Source organism: Bidens hawaiensis, unplaced genomic scaffold, assembly GCF_021521415.1.
Source record: "Bidens hawaiensis isolate Kalapana, Puna unplaced genomic scaffold, B.hawaiensis_p1.1 tig00003141_1, whole genome shotgun sequence".
Lineage (NCBI taxonomy): Eukaryota > Viridiplantae > Streptophyta > Magnoliopsida > Asterales > Asteraceae > Bidens > Bidens hawaiensis.
In genome coordinates this window covers 268,466-293,478 of record NW_027491170.1, presented here as the reverse complement: position 1 = coordinate 293,478, position 25,013 = coordinate 268,466, and the positions used below count along the sequence as shown (strand labels likewise).

At 35.9% G+C, this 25,013-nt stretch overlaps 1 pseudogene; it reads left to right on the top strand.

Annotated features, from left to right (window-relative positions):
- Positions 1-18,093, top strand: part of LOC143622454 (uncharacterized) — a 204,873-nt pseudogene extending 186,780 nt beyond the window's left edge.
- Positions 18,094-25,013: the final 6,920 nt, after the last annotated feature.

Sequence of the window (25,013 nt, the reverse complement as noted above, 5' to 3'; positions counted from 1 at the left end):
TTCGTCGGGAATCAATCATTTCTCCATCTTACCTTTTTCCTAATATGCAGAGAATGAACGAATCGATTTACAATTATCAGATAGTGTCGTCCTTACTTGGGTGTTTGTGGGAATTCGTTTATGAAATATATGGAAATAGACTCTCATTTTTATTGAGGAATTTCTTGTTGTTTTATAAGTTCATATGGCTTCTGATATTCTGTCTTAACCCTTGATCATGCTAAACATTCATTGTTATATACTATAATGTCTCTTTTAATATTGGTTTACTAATACGATCTTTGGAGGTTTTAAAGGTTCTTGATGAATTGAGCATTTAGACTTATGCGTTCGTCTAGTACCAATCTATGCAAGTTCCTATATCAAGGTACCTAAACATGGTCCAGTCAGTGCAACGTTTCATCAGCCTTTGATGCCATTTCACATTCAATTTGTCTTAGACTTTTAACCTTTGAATTACTCTCTTTAAGGATTTGTATCGAGCATCGCGAATTCAGGTTGTAAGAATTATTCAGATTGTTAATCCTAGTACACATACGTGTAATAGCCTTTTTATTTTCTTTTTACTCAATTATCAACTACACTATTTGTTAACCTGTGTGGTAATGAATATTGTAGTTTTATATCATTAAGTAACTACTCAATATCGTTGTCTCTTGTTGATAATAAGCTGAAGACTCTTATGATCAGTGTAAATCATACACTTGGTATCATAAAGATAACATCTCCAAATTTTGTGAGAACAACAGTTCCTAATTCCAAATCATGCGTCGAATAATTCTTTTTATGAAATTTGTGATTTTGTGATGTATAGGCCATCACCTTTGTCTTTCTGCATAAGTATGCATCCAAAACCAAAGCATGAAACGTCATAATAAACTACAAATCCATATGTTCCTTCTGGGAGATACTAAATAGGTTCCCTATATACCTATTGTCTTTACAGCTGAAAGCTTCCTCTTGCTTTTTGGTCTCGTCATACGTCTTATCCTTCTAGGTTAATAGCATCTAGGTTGACCTATCTTAGACAAGTTCTCGGTGAATCTCTGATAATACTCAGTTATATCTAAAAACTGCCGCACTTTGGTTGGAGACCTTGGCAATCCTCAATTGCTTCAATTTTTAATATACCTATGTGTATGCCTTTCTCATTGATTAATGTTCAAGGAAGAAAATTTCTCAAATCTAGAAATCATACTTAGAGAATTTCTACAGACGACTTTTCATTTTTCCATAGCTCAAGAATCAGTTTTAAATGTTGCGTAGGATCTTCTTTTGTTCGTGAGTTAATAAGTATATCGTAGATGAATACTTTCACGAATTTATCCAAGTAAGGTTTACATACCATATTCACGAATTTGTCAATCTGAGCAGTATGACCAAATACTTATAATGGCCATATTATTGTCTGAAAAATGTCTTTGGAACATAAACGTAAGTCGTTCTATGATTAGGAGCTAGCTTCTTGTAACTAATCAAACATATCATTAATTTTTTTATAACGGGTACCAAATTTTAATGGTCACTTTATTTAGTTCTCAAAGTTGACTGGATAGTTGCTACTTTTTTGATGGCGCAAATCTTTATAGAGACCTAGCTATTGGTACAACATCTTGTGCAATATCAAGTCTAAACTTGATTTGTCTTGATGGAAGTAATCTAGGCAAATTTTTAGGGAAAAAAAATTCAAGATAATCTTGAATTATAGGTATATCTCAAGGCACATGGTATCGCTAACGCAATATCTTGCATTAACTTGGTAATGAACTTCAATTTGGTATTACACTAATCACCATGGATTGCTAGAGTATCACCGTTTACGAGTGGTAAACATACTAGCCTTTCCGAACCCATGATCTCAGCATGATTTTCAAATAATTAATCCTTAGCTATGCCTATATTGAGAATGTCAGATTCAATAGGTACATAGATCATTAAAGAGGTTATGGTTTTCTAACAGGAGATTACAGTCACGGATTACTATACCGGTTTTATAACATCCTACTTTCGATAAGAATTTATAAAATAAATTTCATTTATTTTATAGTGTGTCGTTTATCGGTTTAAATAAGAAAACTAATAGAAGGTGGGCTTGGACTTTAGAGATGAAATAAGAAATGGAATGAGCCATAGGTCTATGGGCTTAAGGGAGTATAAATGCCCCTTAAACCCTAATCCTTTCCATTTTTATCCATCTCTACACCATAGCCTACACATTGGAAAAACACACACAAACACTATCCTATAACCCGAACCAAGATGCGAAGACGAAAACCCGAGCTTGTTGGTGTTGGAACGTCGTGACAAGCCAAATCAACATCAAGACTTGACCATATTCGTAGTTTGACTCGTTTAAGGTACGTTTATAATTAGAAATCGCTCATTTAGGTTCGGATTTGTTTGGGAAACCTTATATCTGTATGAGAATGACAAAAACGAATTCAACACAACAAATCCTACTGAAATTGGTTAACAGTTGATAGATTAATCGAGGGTAAACAAGCCATAAGTATTTATGTATAATCGCACCCTATAAAACGTAGTATTTGGATGATTGAGGGATTGGGGTTTGTAGGCGGGATGAATCCGAGTCCAACGATACCCAATTCGTGTTGTTTCATCGCGAAACGATTAATTGCAGATCTGGAGAAGGTTGACCGCGTATGTTCTTATCGATTTTGACTTTGAAATCTGAGTCAAAGTCTGGATAAGATTGGTGTAATTCGTTAGGAAAAGGTAACGAATTAATTAACCCAATTCGTTATGGCAAGAGGACAAATTAGTTCACCAATTCGTTATGTCCAAATAACGAATCAGTTTTCCCAATTTGTTATGATCAGATAACGAATCAAGTGATTCGTTACTCACCCAATTCGTTAAGATAACGAATTAGGCTAGCGAACTAGACTAACGAACCAGCTAACGAATCAGACATGTAAGATAACGAATCAGTTAACGAAGGAGGCGTAATTCGTTATAACGAATGAGCTGGCGAATTAGAAAATAATTTAAATCCTAATGGAAAATGTGTTAAGACAGCTTAACCCAGCCAGGCTCTGCCCCTTGACCCCGCTAGAGCTGCCACCCCTAGAACCCCGCTGCAAGGGGGCGCTGCCCCCGACCCCCTGTTCGTTGAGGGTTATAATTAAACTAGAAATAAGATATGAGTAGTGATAGTTAATTGATACATGTAATTATTATACAGTTAGTCGTGCACAACTCAAGAAAGGAATAACCATTAATAGTGAACGTAACCGAGTTCAAGTGAGTTTCTAGCACCATTTCCTTGTTATGTTTTCGGGGCCGTGTGCATACTCAATGTGAATGTTAATACACTTACTTTAAATGGTAAGTTTATGTCTCAATGATAAATGTGAAAGTTATATTTAAATTATGAATGTATGCTTGACGGTACGTGAACGACCTTCGGGTATTGCACGTATTGTTAAGGAAAGTGTAGTATAGTAAATATGATATGAGGATGTGAATAAGGAAGTATGTATGACTGGGATATGTATGATGTTATATGTATGAATGTAATAATGGAGATGATATTGAAAGGTAAGGTAAGGTTAAAAGGGTTGCATACCCTTAAAATATATGTGTAGGTTAAAGGGTCGCATACCTTAATAATATATGCGAAGGTAAAAGTGTTGCATACCCTAAGAATATATGCGAAGATTAGAGGGTTGCATACACTAATAATATATGAGAAAGTTATAGGGCGTAATGCTCTTTAAAACGTAAGGTGTGAAAATGAAAGAAAGAAAGTATGAAGGTAAGTAAGTATATTATAAACGTAAGTATGAAAGTATGTAATTATGAATGTGTGGTATGTTGTATGATTAACTAGAACTCACTCAGCTACGCTGACTTTTAGTATGCACGCAGGTTAGTAGGATGAAGCAATTAGCTTGAACGGGGCACATGGCAGAAGAATAAGAGTCTGGCATCTGAAGACTCAAGATGTTTTATAATTAATGTTTTTGATTTTGAAAGACAATATGTTTGTTTAAGACAAGTTATGATTAATATGTAAGGTTTTATGAAAGTTTTAATATTCCGCGAATGTTTTAAATAACTTTGATATTTAGAACTGTGTTTATGAGTAAATCTAACGTCCAAAGCAGGGCACCACGGGCCTTACAAGTTTGTATTTCCATTAAATAATTTTATCAAGTAATTTGTATCTAATGTAAAAAATTCTGCTAAAAAGTGACTCTAATCGCTTAGAGATAAAACTCAAATATGCTCTAGTATCAAAAAGTCAAGAATATAATGGTTATTTATCATAATTGTGATGGTGACATTTTTAGTGAATCTTTTGAGCTTTCTTTGATCTTTCTCTAGTATTCTAAGTTTTGAATTTTCGACAATCCTTTTCGATATGTCACTCATCACTATCTTCAAAACAACTTTTATTTCGCTTATCGCCAGCTACCGGTTGTCTTATAGAGAAATTCTTAATAAGATGTCTAACCTATAAAACTTGGTATATCTCGTGCAAACACCAAGATGACTATTTTCACAAATATTTACACTTGGGTACTTAGTATTGGTTCTTAAGCTTTGTCTAAATTAGGTTCAACAGATCCCTTGACAATATAACCCTAATCAACAATCCATTGCGAACGGCATCATAGGGCGGTGATTTTGCCATAGTTCTAGCAATCTGAATTGTTGTTAGATTCGTAGACGTAACCATGTTCTTGATCTATGGTGCTAAACTATATATGCATCTCTTGATTCTGACATATTCAGGTATAATCATGCGTGGAACCATTCTTGCCAGATCGTTAAACGAGAAGTACTGGTTCTAAACTCAACAACTTTCATGGTTAAATTCCAAGAGTCAGTTTCAGTATTCTAAAGCTCATTCCTAGGATGACACTCTTTTGGCAACATCTCCTTGAGATTATTCCAAGTTAACCACAGGTAACATTTTTTTCCCGGATTCTGAACTTGATTGGTATATTGGAATAAAGCCTCATCATGAAATAAAAATGATGCATACTTTATTCATTGCTTACTCGTACAATCTCCGATCACCATGACTGGCTCTATTTGCTTTATTTATCGGAGGTTATCTAGAAGATATTTAGTTCAGGAGAGTCTTCGAATTACAACTCTGAAAAGTTTTGTAGGTACATCCTTGTAACGGATTCCTTGTTTACCTAGTTTTCAAATCAATATAGGCTATGCATCAAACTAGTTACAATAACTCTTGGAATCATAACAAATTCCTTCAAAGTTTTTGCTTCTTAAAGGATTTCTAATAGTAGCTCCGTTGCTAGTACCATTACTTGTACCACATCCTTGACCTTGTTCAGTATCTTAGTAAACATTATGTGGCTCCAAAGCAGTCTTAACATGATGTGTGATCAGTTGTGCCAAATTTTCAAAGGAAGTAGGAAACTTAAGTTTTCTAATGGCAAGAGTTTGTCTTGTTTTGGGTGGTAAATTGTCATTTCTATTATTTTCGGATAACGGAAGTGAAACAATATTCATTAATAATTATTAAATACGTGTGAATAAATATAGGAAATAGACACAACCGCATAATAATTAACAAATAAACCTAAAAGATTATTATGGCATTTTAAATAAGAAAATTATATTACTTGTTTAAAAGTTAATAAAATAACTACTAAAATTGGTATGGATACGATTCAGTACCAATCACAAGTTTTCAAAATTTTCCTTTCTAGAATATCTAAAGTTTACGATGTCTACCGAGAGCAAGAAGATATAATTACTGAAGCTCGAGTACCCCAAAACGGGTTCTAACACTTGAGTTGTAACTGAAGCACCATCCATAGCGGAGTTACACGATCTCAAGAATCGGAAGATATAGGGTCAAATCGTCATCATTTATCCACTTATTGCTTGTCAGCAGCAATTGTAGAAGGTTCTTGCATAGGAAGATGACAAGTAGTCTAAGGTTAGTGGATGGACATCCTTATGGAAATGTGGGCACATTCGCTGCAATAACAGAGGTAAGTGGAAGTCGTCCCCCAAACGTATTGTCCGCGCTACGAATCTCGGTTTTAGTGTGTGAATTTAGGCATTTGTGACATAATCCGTACTAAGTAATCACAAAAAAAAATATATCTAACATGTAATATTTATCATTTTAGTTTAATAAAACTATTTCTTGTTTTTCCTTATAAAGTTTTTTACTTTTCTTTTCATTATTATATTTTTTTACCTTGCTTCGTGAAGTGGGAAAAATATTTGTTTTGAATATTAATTTGGGTTATAGTCTAAAAATTTTTCATTAAAATTTCTAGTTCGCTATAACTATTGTCTCTGATACCAACTTCTGTCACACCTCAAAATCATTAATTTAACAGCGGAAGACTTAATTAGGCTAATTTGGGCGGTGACATGCGATGTTTAGCAAATAATATTCGAACACGAATATTTACACAAGTTGGACATTTATTTATAAAATAAAATCAGTGTACATGAGTTTAGTACACATTAATTTAAATAATATTTTTGTCCAATTTTTTGGGTTCGAACATGACACCCAGTTTTCCCAAATTCCTTCATGAAGCTTCCATCTCATTTACCTGAAAAAACATGTTTAAAATTTTGTCAACACAAAGGTTGGTGAGTTCTCAAATGAACATTTATTTATATAATTTCACGGTATAATGGTTTAGCGATCATTATACACCAATTTTTTTACCATAAGCAACGGTAGTATTTATTTCTCACCGTTTTTAACAATGGTAATTAAAAACCTTTAAAATTTACATATTATTTTTTAAACAGATCGTATTAATTGTAAACTAGCTAAGCTTACAATGCGTGTATGAATATCAAACTGATAACTTGAAACATACCAAACTCAAAATGCTCCCAATTTCAATCCAACACGAATGAAAGTGGGGCGCGTCACCCAATAGATCTTTCAATATTTATATGCCTTTATCTATGTCCGTTAACAGTAATTTAACCAATTTAATTCATTCCACTATAATACAGTTTTTAAAATAACATGCATTTAAATATAATATGTCTTTCACCCAAACAATATTTAAAATATTTAAAAACAAGGGGCTTTAAGAGAAACCTCACCTTTAGCGGGTAATGCGCCAATAACGTCCGAACACTTCTGTCCTTAGAATTAGGGGTGAATATGATGGTTCCTTAGTGTGTTACTGCAGTTAATCTTTTGTAACTCCTTAACGTAGCTCAAAAAGTGTCTCTAGATTAACTTTAACACTTAAACTTGGATGGTTTCTAGCATAATATTTTTCGGATGACGAAAAATGAAAAAGATAGGAAGTTGGGTGGTTTTTGGTGTACGTGTCGTGACTGGCCGAATTTCTCGGTATGTCAAAACTGCCACCCGAACCTTCTATATATAGTAAATCAAGTAATGAGTCATCGGGACACTTCTTGCATGTAGAAGGGAGGCATGCTCATACGTTGGCACTTGTCAAAAAATCATGACACTTGTCATGATTATTGCGACACATGTTACACACTGACTCACCACATCTACCGACACTTGGCGCTGTATATTCTACATATTATAAATTTTAACTAAGGAAATGGTCGTCATAAATTCTAATAACTTACTAGCATAATCCGATATTAAATTCCTTACAATACTAGATAATATTATCAAGTTTTGTTGAACGTTGGATTTGGTGCTATTATGGTGTGCTATACCGGCTCCTATGCGTTTACTTTCTAAGTTTCACGAACCAAAGCCTTTAAAATAATAATAATAATAATAATAATAATAATAATAAGTTATGACCTATTATTAATATTTTTATTAACAATATATTATTTTGGGTCATTTCTACTGATTTAATTAATTTTAGACTTTCAATTTTTATCCGTCTGTCGCTAGCGTTCGTTTCGCTCAGTGTTTGCTACGAGGCAAAGTTTAACTTTTTTTTAACGTAATAAAACATAACTCATATATTCTTGGAGTTTTTAGACTAACATAACATTATTTTTAGTAAAAATAAATTTTATTATTCATAATCTTTGATTATATTAGTAATGAATTATGCTTAAAATAGCCAGGTATCACAACTTTGATTCCATTAGAATTGAATTCAAAACCATTTGAATCGAGTTCCAGACTTGGCTCGATTCGATTAGTTTGAGAGTAAATTCATTTCAAACTCGATTCGATTGGTTGACACTTGGACAAAATTAAACTTTAACAGACTTAAAAGAATTCGAATTATTTATAATTCAAATCTAATCGAACATTTATAATATAAATCCAGTCTAACTTATTTTGAATCGAATTGAATCTCCATAATCGATAGATTCAATCTTAACTAGATTATATTCATTTAAAACTCAATTCATTTTATACTCAATTCCATTGGTTCACACTTTAAGTATTTTCATCAGTTTTATCCAACTCGAATCCTTTTTCATTCAAACTCGATTCGAATCCTTTATCCTTGGCAGTTTTCAAACATATTTTCAAAATTGTTTTTATTCCATTTTAATTTTACTTATTTTTTATTTTTATTTTTGTTTTTAGTTCTTATTTTATTTCAAATTATGATATTATGTTATATCTTAGCTTATTCTTAAATATTTAATCATTTTGTCTTCTTAAACAGTTAGTATGTGTGTAAATATATATGTCTTAACTCAATGATCAATTCTACTGTTTGTCTTATATTTAATGTAGCAACACAACATGTATTGCTCACTAGATCTTCCGAAGAAAAGGAGGCACAAGGTGTTTACCTCCATGATTAAAAGGCTTCGGGAATGCCCTCTATTATGTTTTAACGTAATAAAACATAACTCATATATTCTTGGAGTTTTTAGACTAACATAACATTATTTTTAGTAAAAATAAATTTTATTATTCATAATCTTTGATTATATTAGTAATGAATTATGCTTAAAATAGCCAGGTATCACAACTTTGATTCCATTAGAATTGAATTCAAAACCATTTGAATCGAGTTCCAGACTTGGCTCGATTCGATTAGTTTGAGAGTAAATTCATTTCAAACTCGATTCGATTGGTTGACACTTGGACAAAATTAAACTTTAACAGACTTAAAAGAATTCGAATTATTTATAATTCAAATCTAATCGAACATTTATAATATAAATCCAGTCTAACTTATTTTGAATCGAATTGAATCTCCATAATCGATAGATTCAATCTTAACTAGATTATATTCATTTAAAACTCAATTCATTTTATACTCAATTCCATTGGTTCACACTTTAAGTATTTTCATCAGTTTTATCCAACTCGAATCCTTTTTCATTCAAACTCGATTCGAATCCTTTATCCTTGGCAGTTTTCAAACATATTTTCAAAATTGTTTTTATTCCATTTTAATTTTACTTATTTTTTATTTTTATTTTTGTTTTTAGTTCTTATTTTATTTCAAATTATGATATTATGTTATATCTTAGCTTATTCTTAAATATTTAATCATTTTGTCTTCTTAAACAGTTAGTATGTGTGTAAATATATATGTCTTAACTCAATGATCAATTCTACTGTTTGTCTTATATTTAATGTAGCAACACAACATGTATTGCTCACTAGATCTTCCGAAGAAAAGGAGGCACAAGGTGTTTACCTCCATGATTAAAAGGCTTCGGGAATGCCCTCTAATGAATGCTATCTCCGCCAACTCGGAGATACACGGGTAGAAGAATTTTTGGGTGAATGCAAAGACGGTTAAGAAAAGGAACTCAATAACAACCGAGGCGGCAAAACAAAAATTGGCGATCATGGAGGATGTCATCAGAAGAGCCTTGGTTATTAAAGATGCCCCATATTATTATTCAAAACTCTTTGAGAAGAAAGACATGGAACAGTCTGTGAAGGACGTTGGATATGACGTTACATGGAGTACGTGTGAGAAGAGGCATCTACCTGCCTATTAGAAACTCTTGTTCCATGTGGTTGCTCACTGTCTGTCTAAGCATCAAGGCGTTTTTGGAGCCCATTGGATGAAGTGGCTATAAGTACCGAGGACAAGAACCTGGTATGAAGTTTGGCGCGTTTGCTGAAACTAAACCAGATAGTGAAGAGACGGAAGAGGAAGAAAGAGATGGAGATAATGAGGATGATGGTGATGACGATGGTCAAAGAAGTGATCATGATGTGGTTGATAGTGAGGCCACAAATACTAAAACTGACGTAGGTGAACACATAACCAAGAAACATCATGAGAAGAAGAATTGGAAGGCTGTCAGCAAGCCTTCTACTGGTGAGTCGTCAAAGGAGGATATTAAAGAAGAAAAAGAGGAGCAGGGCGCCCTCTTAAACGTTTGAAGAAGGTTAAAGACTCCAAGAAATCCAGATGTTTCAAGATGCCCATGTTTGTTAAGGTAATCTTTCCTTCGATTTCCACTTTAATGACACAACCACCAACAACAACACAAACTGATCCTCACAGACCACCCTAGCCCGCACATTAGAAACACTTAAAGCTAAATAAGTACATGTGCCCAAACCCAAACCCAAGACCAAGACAAAAACCAAAACCATAGCAAAGCCTACCACCTCTAGGAGACTAGTAGATGAACCCTTTACTCCTCCCGAGACCTCACCATCTAGATTAGATGAACCATTACCTTCCATCTTTGAAAATATACCCATATCCACCACCCAAACCGAGACCGAGTCCGCATATCAAACCATTTTACCACCTAGGACATCCTCACCTTTTAGTCCACTCACCTACCAATTCACTTTCCCCGTCAAAGGTACATCCTTCTGGACCTCCACCTTCACCTCCTCAATTCACACCCAAACCACCTCACAAACCATACCAACCTCAAGCCAGCCCATTAACCTACCCTTAACCATCACCACACAGTTACCTACCCAAACCATCACTATTCCAACCCAAACACCCATACATACATCCTTTTACATTACACCTCCTTCAACCATCAAAAGCCCTATCATATCTACCATTCCCTTGTCAAGTGGAAAATCAAAGAAATCTCCAGTATTTCGAGATCTTATCCTCGATAGGATTCATGCCCTAGAGGAATCAAACAAAAAGCATGAACACCTGTTCATCAAGTTCATTAAAGATCAACAGGCTGTTAGTGAAAGGGTCGGGAAGGAAAGAGATGAGATGGTTGCTCAGGTTGCTTAACTGGAGCAATACAAGGAGGTTGATCGGGCCCTAATCGAAAGCCAAAGACTATGGATTGGAAATCTGCAAAAGCGGGTGGACAATCAACAACGAGTCTCTGATGAACGCTGAGCATAATGACGACATTATCATACTTAAATCAAGGGTTTCACATCTTGAAACTGATCTTCCTTCCTTCTCCAACTTTGCTCAAAATCTTAGAATGGAGCTAGAGTCAAGTGTGGACCATGCTTTGATTGAATGTGAAGTTCTTGGTTCACGGGTTAGTCTATTGAAGGGTGATTCTAGTTCTTCAAGGAATGTGGGAACCCTGATTGGTGAGAATGTGGAGCTCAGATCGATGATTGAGCGATTATAGAAAGAAATTGAAGAAAAGCGAAGCCCCAACAACGATCAAGACCTTATCAATGACGGTCTTGTTAATCGTTATCTCGATGCCACTGATGTCATGAGAATGACTGGTGATGATGTTGAGGAGTTGAGAAGTCGTCTCATGGAGACGATGGGTGCAAGGACAACAAAGTATTGAGCAAAGAAACAAGAAACGATATGCTCTTGCTAACCTTGTTGTTGATGCTAGAAGGGTGGAGATCAAAGCAGTCTGGATGGGATTGTCTTCGGATCTTCAAAGAAGGGTGAGAGTGGAAGCCGTGTTGGTGATGCTGGAGATGAACAAATCATGGTTGCTGGAACCTTAGTGAGCACATCTGTCATTGGTACTGCTGTTAGTACTAGTCAGGTCAGTGCCCTTGTTGTAGCTACTTAAATTGCAAAAGTGATTACTCCAGATGTTGGAGAGAATGTGGTTGAAGGTGACGATGGTGATGATGATGATGGTAATGACGATGATGGTGACAAGTCTGATGATGATGACTCTGATGGTGATGATGATGAATGTGATGATGAGAATGATGAGGATGATGTTCTTCGTGACAACTATGATGAGCAGCGTGATGATAGCGGTGATGGTGATGATGAAAGTGATGGTGATGGTACCACTGGTAGAACAACAATCTGAAGACTTGCTAAACGAAGTCAGAGACGATCCGGAAAGGAAAGTCAGAGATGCGGACGCTGCGTTGGAGGCTGAAATATGTTGATTCTTGTGCAGGTACCGAATATTTAGTTCAAGAAGCCGTGGAAGAAAAAAAAGAAGACGATGACGAGATCAACTACTCTCCGAATCCAGATACTCCGGTTTGTAATGAGCCGTGATGGCTCTTCCTGCTCAAACCATTAATGCTGCAGAAAAGTCTCAAGCTCTGAGACGTCGAAAAAACAAGTTATACTCCATCAGCAATCGAGCTAGCGTGCGAGACCGAATCTATTCCTATCTTGATGACTCTCCAATTGTCTACTACAAATGGCACTCGAACATTAAAACATGGGTCATTCGACGAGCAAATGGAGATCTCACTTACATGCATCTCCGGGATATGCATACTTTGTTCGACCTTAATGTGAACTACTTCAGAAGAATCGTAGGTCATTATATGACATAGAAGGAGCTCAAGGGATGGTTTAATCGGTTTCTGAGCAAACAATGGAAGAAGGATTAACCTGACTTCAAGCTCAACAAGAGTAAGTCAGGTAGTATGACAAGTTCCTCTAGGCCGAAGTGAAACACCACTGTTATATGACCTACACCTTAGGTTGATTTTAAACCGAATTCACCGTGGTTCGTTGCTTAATTCGGTAAATTTCGATTATTGTGTTTTGTTATTTAAATGGTTCGTTAGGTGAAAAATCCATGGTATCCATGGGCACTCCTACTATCCGTTCCTCAACTTGTTTTGAATGTTATTTTATTGGAGTTCATCATACGTGGTGGTTCACGGGATGCTCCAACTACTCATATTTTTCTCTCGTTTATTCGTTATTTAGTTTGGTCGGTTAAAACGTCATGTAATGCTCATGGCCCGACAAATTCTATTGTATTGTTAATTCGTTAATTTGTTGGACCATTTAAAATGTCATGTAATGCTCATGGCGGTTCAACTCAGTTACTTTTATTTGTTAGTTTTGTTGGGCATTCAAACTGCCATGGAAAGCTCATGGGAGGCCAACACACAAACTTTGTTTCGTTAGTTGTTTGTTAAGTTGACTTAATCAAATAAAAAATTAACTTTTAAACTGACCTTATCTCCTCATCTAGTTATCACGCATTAATCGTTTTGACTACATCAACTCGTATGTATTTACGCAATGCACCCCTCATCTTACAATCTTTTACCTCTATTCCTCTTGATACGACGCAAATCCCTATTCATAAAAGCTAAGTTATTATAAGTTATCTAAAACAATTATTCTTTTATTATTAAAATGATTTCCTCAACGTATCATTCACCTTATAAATCTTTATTTTTTATCATCATAGAATGTCTTCCCAAAGAAATCATCGTCATCCTCGACATCAATCATTTGGTTCTTATAACCGATGTATGGCGGATTGTATAGCCAAGGAGTTAACTGCTGCAATCTCTAGAATGTGAACTCAATTTCAAAACATTAATACAACAAATTCAATCATGTTCATTAACTTCTTTGCTGATTGTTTAAATTCATTTACCCATACTCATCCTCATGACAACAACAACAAAAACAAGCGCAATTCAAATCAAGATAAACTATGTTGTTAACCAAATCAATCATCAACCTCGGCAAAATCAAAGTATCCCGAGCAAGAAACTTTACATCTCGTTATGCTCAACTAGTAACTTTCATCATTCCACTCAATCCTCATGTCGTTTTTGCACCCAATGTAATCTCTTCGATCATCCCTACAAATACTTACCCTACATCGCTTAGTGCACAAGACGTCCCACAACGGTATATGTCGTATACTTAACCCAATACACCTGCTGCATGTGCTTTCTACAACTATGGAAACCCTAATCATCTACGCCATGTGTGTCCTCGAATTATTCATTTTCATCTAGCTCAAGTTTATCAAACCAACTCAAATCAAACACCGCTTTTGCAACACATACAAGTTCAACCTAATCAAGCATTCTCAAATAAATTAACCCCAAATTATTCAATTTTTTGTAAATTCAATTAATCAAGGTCTTTTAAATCAAGACGAATCAATTCAATCGTAAGTAAGTTTTCTCAAAGAAGACTTTTGTTGTTTTCGTCATTTTTATCTAAAGATATTTTTGTCAAATCAATCATACACTATAGCAATTTTTTGTTGGTTTTGAAACAATACAATTTGAATAACCCATAAGTTTTAAGCGTTTTATCTCAGACAGTAAAATTAATCTTACTTTCCAAAGACAATCATTTACAATACCGTACCTCTTGTTTAAATTGTGTATCCTAATTCAATCCTAACCCATCTCAATACCCACTGCAAGGAATCCTTTCATTTCCAACTCTTAAAATTTATATCCTTATATCAAAGGAGATTTTAGAAACTTTAGTATTTTAATTAAATCAACTCAACCATTCAATTCATTTTTAGCAATGTTTTATATAAATATGACCTTCTAGTTTACAAGCAAAATGTTTAAAAACTTTATCACCATGTTATGTCTTTCAAATGTTTTGTAACCCACACGATGAGACGAGTTATGTGGACCATCCGACAATGAAAGTAATTGTGGTCCAAAACATAATTATCAAAGTTCTCGCATGGAAATCATAATGTGTACCATTGTGTGTCATAATATATAATCAAAAGTAGTTGGGATAACGGTACAAATGTAAAGATGATAAGGACATGGTGGATACGCTGCTAGTACATCTTATATATAAGTGCCCTCATTGGATTTTCATTTGGAGCGTTGTTTTGACTATCCAAAGTTCTGTATTATGATAAATTTTTAAATTATATTTAAAAGTTTTCTTTTCCTCAAAAGTTAATGGTTTTGTTATGGTATTCTTTAATTTCTGGACAAAATTCCCTAAAGTAGGGGAGACTGTAACAACTCTAATTTTTCAAACTTATATGTTATATCTGATACCCGACCTGCTTTTATGTTCGAGAAATTATACCGAGAAAATAATCGCGTCTATCGAGTTTTTTATTATTGTATTAATATTGTTTATTATATCAATTTAATATATATATAATAACTTTGATTTATATTCAAATTTAACCCAAAACTAAACTTAAACCCTATTTTGGATCCACCTCAATAGTACAGGGACTGATTTGCAGTATATGAATATTATAAACCTTTAACCCATAAATCCATTTACCCAACCCGTTTATCACCCCAAACTCGCAACCCAATTACCCAGATCGTATCTTTTACCGCAATTCTCGTTGTATACTTGGTAATTGAATCAAGGATCTTGTTAATCTTTCCATTTACGGCCTACCAACACTCGTTAATTTGTAAAATTAATCAAACTGATACGTAATGCCTAATTGTACTTAACCGCCATAGCGCATTCATGAATATACTCCTTAACGAGCACCATAACACAATTAAAACTGCGTACACTATCCTCATATCAGCGCCAATCTAACCCCTATAACTAATTTGATTATATCGATCGGATTGTACCGTCATCGTTCTTGGCCGACCCTGTTCGTTCCAATTTAACCACCGTTTAATCATCGTTAAGGTAATTATTTTATATGGATTAGTTTGTCTAAGAGTCTGGATCATTAACCCTATGGTTAATTGATCGTATATGAACGAGATTAAACGATTGATGATTCTAGGGTTTGTTCTTGAACTATATAAATATAATTATATGTATATATGTGAATATATTATGTATTAAATTAATAAAGGTTTTTATAATAAAGGGTTTGATAAGGTTTTTTAAATTAAATGGTATAATCTTTTTATTTAGCATATCAAAATATGGTTATAAGCTCGAGTATTTATAAACGATTCTATATTATTATTATTAATAATGTATATTTTAAACGTATTTTTAGTTTCAAATAAACATTTAAAACAAATCTCTTTATATAATCTGTCCAAAATTTTATAAATATGTATTTAAGTATTTTATGTATTTTAGATAATAAAATCATATTATTTACGATAAAACTTTGATAATAAAATCAATAATAAAACTATGTAATAATTAACTTTCGCAAGAACACACCCAATCATCAGCAACTTTCCGAATCTCTATCTAGTTTTTAGATCTGTTTTCAAATCATATTTATTTCCCGCAATTATTGTTACTAAGGATTTCTCGCCCCTGAAAAGCTTGATCTACCTCTTTTTATTATCAAATCATTATCGCTTTGCCTATTTGATCAGGTGAGTAATCACTCCCATTTTTACCTCTTTTCAACCTTTTTGAGGACATATACGTATTTACAGTAGTTATCTATTATCTAGCATTCAAAACTGCAATTGTTTATTCTTGTGTGTATATCAGTTTATGCCTAACTTGCTATTTGCTTACTTTCTTTATTCGAATACATTCGGAGAGGTCATCATGCGACCATCATAGTGGCCGGCGTCTGACGCATGACAATGGTTTCACCGACAACCCATATTTGGTAACCAATGTCCAACGCATGGCAACGTTTTAGCCCTATCTTTATATTTGTGTGATTTGTTTATATGATATGGCTTAACTGTTTATCAACAATTTGCATCTTTCTTTATTTATTATATATTCTTATTGTAGTGTCAAAATCTGGTATTCTACTCACTCAACATGTGTTGTTGAAAAAAAATCTATTTTATACGCATATGCAAGTTATTGTTTGAACTAGTTGTAAGATTTGGTGAAGACGTAGTGAAGAATTAAGTTAAAAGAATTATAATCAAGACTTAGATTTGTATTCATTGTTTGTTTAATGAGTTGTACTTTGTATTTGAATTTATTTGAATATTTAATTAAATTAAACAGATATTGTCACCTTTAAATTATTGCATGATGGTACCTTGAGAGCTGTGAGCAATCAGCTCACGCCCCGACATTTCCGCCTTAGGTTAGGGTATGACATTTAATAAAGTTATATCTGGATTATTGCAAGGACTTAGTAGAACTGAACATGCCGGTTGAATGTCCAATGCTCAAATTCCTCGAACTTTATGGTTCTAAGGTGAGTAGCTTTAACATTGGGTCGGCCCCATATTTAGAGACATTGAAACTAGCATATTGTAATGAGTTAGTAAAACTGCACATGCTTGTTGAACTTCCAAAGCTTAAGTTCCTCAACCTTGGCAGTTCTAAGGTCTCAATGTTAACCTTGAGTTGACTACACATCTGGAGAGGTTAGATCTTCAAATGTTATTTTCTTCAAGAAATTCACGATCCTATGGGATGCCTAAAAAAGCTTGTCTTTTTAAACTTAAGAGGTTGTTCAAGGTTGATTGCTACTGCTCTTGATTATGCAGTTTTCATGTAAAATCTAACTGTAGAGTCTCTAGATACATGCCCACTGCATCCCGACAACAATTTGCCAAAGTTTCAGTTTAAATGTGTATATTATAAAAAGCTGCCCTCATCAAGTGGAAATCTTGAGAAGCTTCTTTCTTCTGCCCTCATCAAGTGGAAATCTTGAGAAGCTTCTTTCTTCTGGTCTATGTGTTTGCACAAACCTTGAGGCTTTCTCAGCAAGCATTTGTGATTTACAACATTCTATAGAACTTACACTATAAGGCGGTATCCCAGAAGTGCCCAAGGATTTGTACATGTTAGAAAGTCTAAAGCACTTAACTTTGACAATGAAAGAGATCAAGCATCTTCCAGATATCATTTGCATGTTGAAACATCGGATATCTCTTAAACTTAGATGTTGTGAGCTTCTCGAGCAACTACCAAAGGATCTTGGCAGATTAGAGAATTTAGAGGAGTTACACCTTACAGATTGTATATCCTTAGGAGATTCCCGAGCAGCATATGTAACATGAAAAGTTTTGATATATTTAGATCTCCGCTTTTGTATATTCAAGTTGAGAAATTGCCAGAAGAACTTCGACGTTTGGAAAGTCTGGAAGAGATTAATATAGAAGGTGGAAGAGATTAATATAGAAGGTGCATGTAGGGCCAAAAAGTGTGACTTGCGATATCAAATTACGGAACCCGTTATATATTAATGGTAAAATGAATAATTAAAGCCGACGAGGAAACCAGACACAAAACGAGAGCTTCGGGACACGCGTTTAACTTCAACGGGAGAAGATCTTCTAGAATGTTAGTTGTTTGGCTATAAATAGAGCTTTATGTTTGTCATTTATGTGTGTGTTTGTATTGTGTAAATCATCCACCCAAGGGGAGCTCACCTTGGGTGGGTCGGTTCTTTGTTTATGTTATCAATCTTTTAACCGACAACGAGATCGTACATTTATCTTATCTTTATATTATTTATGTTCGGTCGTTGATTTACCGCACCCGTCTCGACACATTTATCGAGGGCAAAACTGTTCGGTGGTCGTTTTGGGACCTACAATTAGTATCAGAGCGGGTCGAATCTTATGATTCAACTTTGCTCTTGATATTCGAGTTCTATATCCGCTATTACCCGAACCGAGACGTTAAACCCCGTTGAAGTTTGAAATAAAGTTAGAAGTTTTGAAAATAAAGTTTGAAGATCATGAAAATAAAGTGGGAAATAAGCGTGTTTGAAGCATTATCCTTGTAGATTCGGATGTTCGGGATCTACAAGTACCCGATCAGGGCGTTTCGGGACCGTTCAGTCACACGCCAAAATTCCGGCAAGCCTCGGGTTACGGTAGTTGCAGATCTGAAGCGTTTTTCCAGCGGGTCACCATGGATGGCGGCGGTGAACAGAGAAAAGAAAGAAAGAAGAAGAACGAACATGGCCAGTGACGGGCTTGTGGTGGTGTTTAATTTTTTCCGGCGCGATCGCCGGAATCGATTTTCCGGCTCCATTAGATCAGGGAGATGGCGACTGATGTTGATGATGTTGGGATGGAGTGGTGACCGGAGGTAGAGTTCACAAAAAAAATCCGGCGACAATCACCGGATTTGGTTTTCCGGCGGTCGGAATGGAAGCTGATGATGTTGGTGGCGGCTGCTTATGTTCTCAACAAAAGTTTTAAGGTTTGTGCCCTAATCCAAGTTTTTAAAAGAATGATGGAGTTGGGCTCAAAATGGGTTTTGGCCAGCTTTGTTATTTTACTTGGGCTTCTTGAACTAACTACATGGGATGTTCTACTATGGGCTGGTTTAAATGTTTTGGGCTGTTGAGAATTAATTTTTGGCCATGATTCAACAAAGATAACTTTTGGGCCAAGAAATAACTGTCGTCCATGGTTGACCAAACTGAAAAAAGTCAAAATTGATCGGTTTTCCTCATTGTTTGACCGTGTTCAAAGCATGTTTTTTCTATGCTATTTTCGAGGCGTTCGAGAAGTTGAGAAACTTTAAACAAATTGGATACGAATTTGGACTTAAAGAGGAAATAACAAGCTTTGTTCATTTGATCGTTATCCCTTGTGGATCATACCTTTAGGGGTGATTGAAGAGGCTTCGGCTTTACCGGGTTGATTCGTGAAGATGCGAGACACGGTTCAACGATGTTTTGATATCACAAGCCAAGGGGTGATTGTAGGGCTAAAAAGTGTGACTTGCGATATCAAATTACGAAACCCGTTATATATTAATGGTCAAATGAATAATTAAAGCCGGCGAGGAAACCGGACACAAAACAAGAGCTTCGGGACACGCGTTTAACTTCAACATGAGAAGATCTTCTAGAATGTTAGTTGTTTGGCTATAAATAGAGCCTTATTTTGTCATTTATGTGTGTGTTTGTATTGTGTAAATCATCCACCCAAGGAGAGCTCACCTTGGGTGGGTCGGTTCTTTGTTTATGTTATCAATCTTTTAAGCGACAACGAGATCATACATTCATCTTATCTTTATATTATTTATGTTCTGTCGTTTGATTTACCAAGCCCGTCTCGAAACGTTTATCGAGAGCAAAACCGTTAGGTGGTCGTTTTGGGACCTACAGTGCAGGCATAAGGCATCTTTCACAGAGCATTTTTCAATTGAAAGATCTATATATTGTTGGGTCTACGTGGCGGCTTGAGTCATATGGTTTTACATCCTTAAAATAAATGTCAGCATACACAGCCTCCTGCGAAATTCTGTAAAATATTGTCTTAATTTTATTTCAACTTTGATGATGGTAGAGTAATTTTGATGTGAAGTTGGCATTTTGTGTAGGTATTAAGCAGTCCATAGTCAAGCATTAATCAATGAAGTTCTAGTGGGTGTGTGATTGATGTTCCTTCAGGTAATCAACGTTGAAGCAATCGATTGTGATTTCATCAAGTGCCCTATTATTGTTTTCTTCAAATCATCAAGCACCGGTGATTTCAAATAATTTTTTAAAAATGAATGCATTTTTATTAATTGATGTTCAAACAATTTTGTGATTTACTTTTGTGATTTCTGAGTGTATCAGCCCTTAAGTATTTTAATATGTGGTTTCAGACAATCAGATATTGAAGTACTCAGTGTTAGTATATGTTCTCAGGCAATCAATCGAGTTCAAGCAATGTCATCAGGTTTCGGTGATTTTCAGAATATTTTCGTTTATAATGTATGGTATATTAGTTAAAGGATTGTACCAATATATACAAATGTGTATTGCTTAGGTTTTGTATAACTTCAAGCATATTTACAATGGAATTTTCCAATATTTGTAGTTGGATTCAAGGAAAGTCTGAAAAAGAAAATATGGATTTGATAGTGGGGTTGCCCTTCTTGGAGATTCAACCATGAAAGCCCTCATTGATAAACACCCAGTGGTGCCGCCTCCGTCCTTGCCTTCTAGCTCTGTCGCCCTGCCTACACTCTCTGTGGATGGGGACTGTGTGCTTAGATGTATCCGATCATTTCCTAAAGGGACCTCATGCGGGAGAGACGGGATGCGGGCGCAACACTTGTTGGACGCTCTTAGTGGTGAGGGATCAGTGACTTCCATGGGTCTGCTCTCAGCCATCACTAAAGTCGTCAACCTTAGGGGGTCTGTGCCCCAAGGTGCTCGCTGAGTTTATTGCTTCACCCCTCATACCCCTTTATTTAAGCCGGATAATGGAATTCGGCCCATTGCTGTGGGAGCTATCTGGCGTAGGTTGGTTTCTAAAGTGGCTATGAAGATGGTTGGGAAGGAAATGACTTAGTATTTAGGGGACTTTCAGTTTGGGGTAGGGACCCTGATGGGGCAGAGGCGGTGCTTCACAGCGCGAACCGGTTTCTTAACTCCTTTCACGCGGACGGTTCTTTAGCTATGCTTACCGTGGACTTCTCCAACGCTTTCAATATAGTCGACCGCACAGCCCTTCTCCGGGAGGTTCATCATCATTGCCCATCTATCTATCTATGGGTCCAGTTCCTTTATGCCGAGCCGGCTAGGTTGTACGTTGGTGATGACCGTATAGGACTACTACTGGGTTCAGCAGGGAGACCCCTTGGGCCCCTCCTCTTTGCCTTAGCATTACACCCTCTTGTTCTCCGGGTACAAAATGACTGTAACCACCTATTTCATGCTTGGTACTTGGATGATGGGACTATTATTGGTGGTGCCAACGAAGTCGCTAAAGCCCTAGACATTATCACCATCATTGGGGCTGCAACTTAATATTAAGAAAACCGAGGTTTTTTTTCAGTGTGTAATGGGGTGAAAGTCAAAGATGGGCTTTTCCCTAGTGGGATTGGTAGGCCAGGGGTGAAGCTCCTTGGAGGGCTGTTAGTCGAGATCCCTACTTTATTAAGGAGTTGGCGAGGCGGAGAGCATCTCGTGCGGTTGATCTTATGAAACTCTTACCTTGCCTTAGGGATCCCCAGATCGTAGGTCTTGCATGGGGGTTGCTAAGTTTCTTTTTAGGTTACGAACATGCCACCCCCATATGATGGATGATGCGGTATCCTGTTTTGATAAGGGGCTTCGAGAAGCCATCGAAGACATAGTTGTATGTGGAGGCCCGTTCTTTGGTGATCTTCAGTGGCGACTTGCATCTTTACCGATACGCTTGGCGTTTAGGCCTTCTTTCGGCTCATGATGTTGGGGTTTACGCTTTTGTAGCGTCGAGGGCTCAGTCTTGGAAGCTACAGAATCACATCTTAAGAAATAGCGGAGTTGTCGACCTGGACTCAGACTACGTGCAGGCCTGGAACGCCCAAATGGCGCTCTCCCAAACTTTGACATTGGCGGTTTCTCTAATAAGGACACCGCCCCACCAAAGCCTCAAAAAACTTTGACGAATACCCTTTTTGGCAAAATCGTTCACAACCTGGGAGAAGTTTTTGATTGCCCCCCGACAGAAGGCGGTTATTGAATGCTTACAAGGTCCTCATGTCCAAGATTTTCTGACCGTTATCCCGATTGACGGCTTAGGCCAAAGCATGTCTGCGGTCGAGTATAGGGCCATTCTTAAGTACCGTTTGATGGTCCCAATGTACCCAGAAGACGAAACATGTCCGATTTGCCGTAAGGCTTGCCTGGATAAATTCGGAGAGCATGCGGTTCATTGCATGGAGATCTTAAGGCGAGCTGGGATATCAGCTAAAGAGGAAGCCCCCGTAAACTTCCTTACAGACCCCACGGAAGGGAGATCCACTCTACGACCGGCAGATTTGCTCGTTTTTGGTTGGGCCGAGGTAAAACACGCTTGTGTTGACCTCACAGGGTATCTTCCTTAGCTGGTTTGAGGGATAATGGGTTTGTAGCTGGGCAAGCAATGAAAAGGGCTGAAACAAAGAAGGTGGAGAAACATGCTAAAGCCTGCGAAAAGAGCCAACATGTTTTTGTCCCTCTGGATTTTGATACCTTTGGCTCATTGGCACCGGAAGCTATCTGTTTCCTAACCAGGGTCCAACGGGTTGTGCATAGCAATGTGTCGACTCCAAAGGGGCAAGGGTATGTCTTTAGCAGGTTAGGGTTTGCAATTCAGAAAGGGGTGGCGGCGCAGCTTGTTGCCCGCCTACCTGCTGTGTTGATGTAATATCTATGTTTCTATATAATGAAAGAAGTTTAAATAAAAAAATAAAAAATAATAAAAAAAAATGTTAATGTCAAGAACACTGGTGAAACTTGAAGAAAACTGGAAGCTGGAGAAAAAGTCAGCATTGAATTTTTGGTCAAGTTGAAAACTCTGATTAAGATGATTTATGTTGTTCATGAGACCTTAATTCCTGAAGCTGCTATTCATCTGGTCAAAATGAGGTTTGCATGTTTCTGCTGCTGGTTTAGATCTGAGTTCTATAGTTGGAAAACCCGACAGTATTTTTGTGAAATCGTGGACTTGCGTTTTATTCATGTGGGCTTATTCTTGAATGGTTGTATGTTAATTATAAGCCATATGTACTGTTTTTAGAAAGAAGAAATATTAGGGAAGAAGATGGAATACTTCCATTTGCATCAAAGCATTGCTTTCTCAATCAAAAGTATTAATGTTATTGATCTTTTCTCGACTTCGAACCATATTTGTTGATTACCAATGGGTATTACGATAGTCGATGTGTTCTTGCCAAGATATACACTCATGCTTGTTTTGTTCATATTAGAATATGATTTCCGACGTCAACACTTCATTAATTTTGGCGTTGCAAAGTGATACTACATTTGTAAAATCTTATGTTGTGACTTTAGTTTTAGCCTAGGCTAGTATGTGGTCTCTTAGTTTACAAATGATTATAATTTTAAACCTTGGATGAACTCTCACAAATTTCAATGCTTTACTTATCCAATATAGCGCCTATAGTAAGTATGACAAAAAAGTTTTAACATATAAAAGGGGGTGGGATTATAATAAGAAGTGTAAGAAGTAATATGGTGCGTTAGATATGTTGATCAAACGGTTGATATGGAAAGTGTGTTTATTGTGCGGTGTGTTTTATTTAGTTGCGGTGTGTTTTATTAGATCTAATGGTGAAAACACACTTTCTATACTTCTTATGAAAAATCTAGTTATTATTATAACATTGCTCTATAAAAGGGACTATATTAGTGGACACCTATTAGTGGCGGAGTCACTAATTTTTTCCAATGGTGTGTTTTTTTTATACTCGAGAATATAACAACCTGGCATTAAACTTATTGGGTTTGGTACATTTACTCATGTTTAATATTTGATCAGAATCATTCATGATTCTTCAAAATCTACTCCCGTTCTTGGTTCTTCAATATCACCTGTCACCTTATTTTTTCTTTTTTTTTAAACTTCATAAGCGAACTTGACCAGAGTTGAATATCTATCTATATCTATATTACATATAAATCATATTTGATGGACAAGACCGTAATTTAACCCCTTTAAGATGCCACCAAAGGAGACGCCGTTAAAATTTAATTCACGGCGTCTTACAATTCATTTCATGCGATAAGTTACAATTCATCTCTGGCTAACATTCAATGTGAAACCAATTGAATTGAACAGTTATGTAATTAATTGATTTATTGTGCATCATAATACTTGATTGATGAATCGTTATCAAATCAGTCTCGTCCACTGCTGCTTAGTTTCAATAAAACGCGATGACAGAGAGAGATTGACAGATGATGGTGGGCCTAAAAGTCGGCATAAGCCATTCCGGTTAAAACCACTAAGGTAAAATATTCCTTTAGTTATCATGTAAATTTAGTGTTTTGTTATATATTCATGCACAAAACCATACTATTCTTCTAATTACATTTTCTTTGTGTTACTTGTCAGCAAATCCGTACAGCTAGACCTGTTAATACAAACTCAGTTGTATTTATTGTCACAGGTACATGTTGGAAGTTTTATAATTTACTTTTTATGTTGCATTTCATAAATAATGGTTGTAGTGAATTTACACTTATTACATTACAGTTCTCTTGTTGTTCATGGTAATAACTCCCGCCAAATGCCACCATGTTTCCTGGTAATTTTACACTAATTTACCTCAATTTTTAGTTTGTTTTTTTTTCCCACTATTCATTTGTGTATA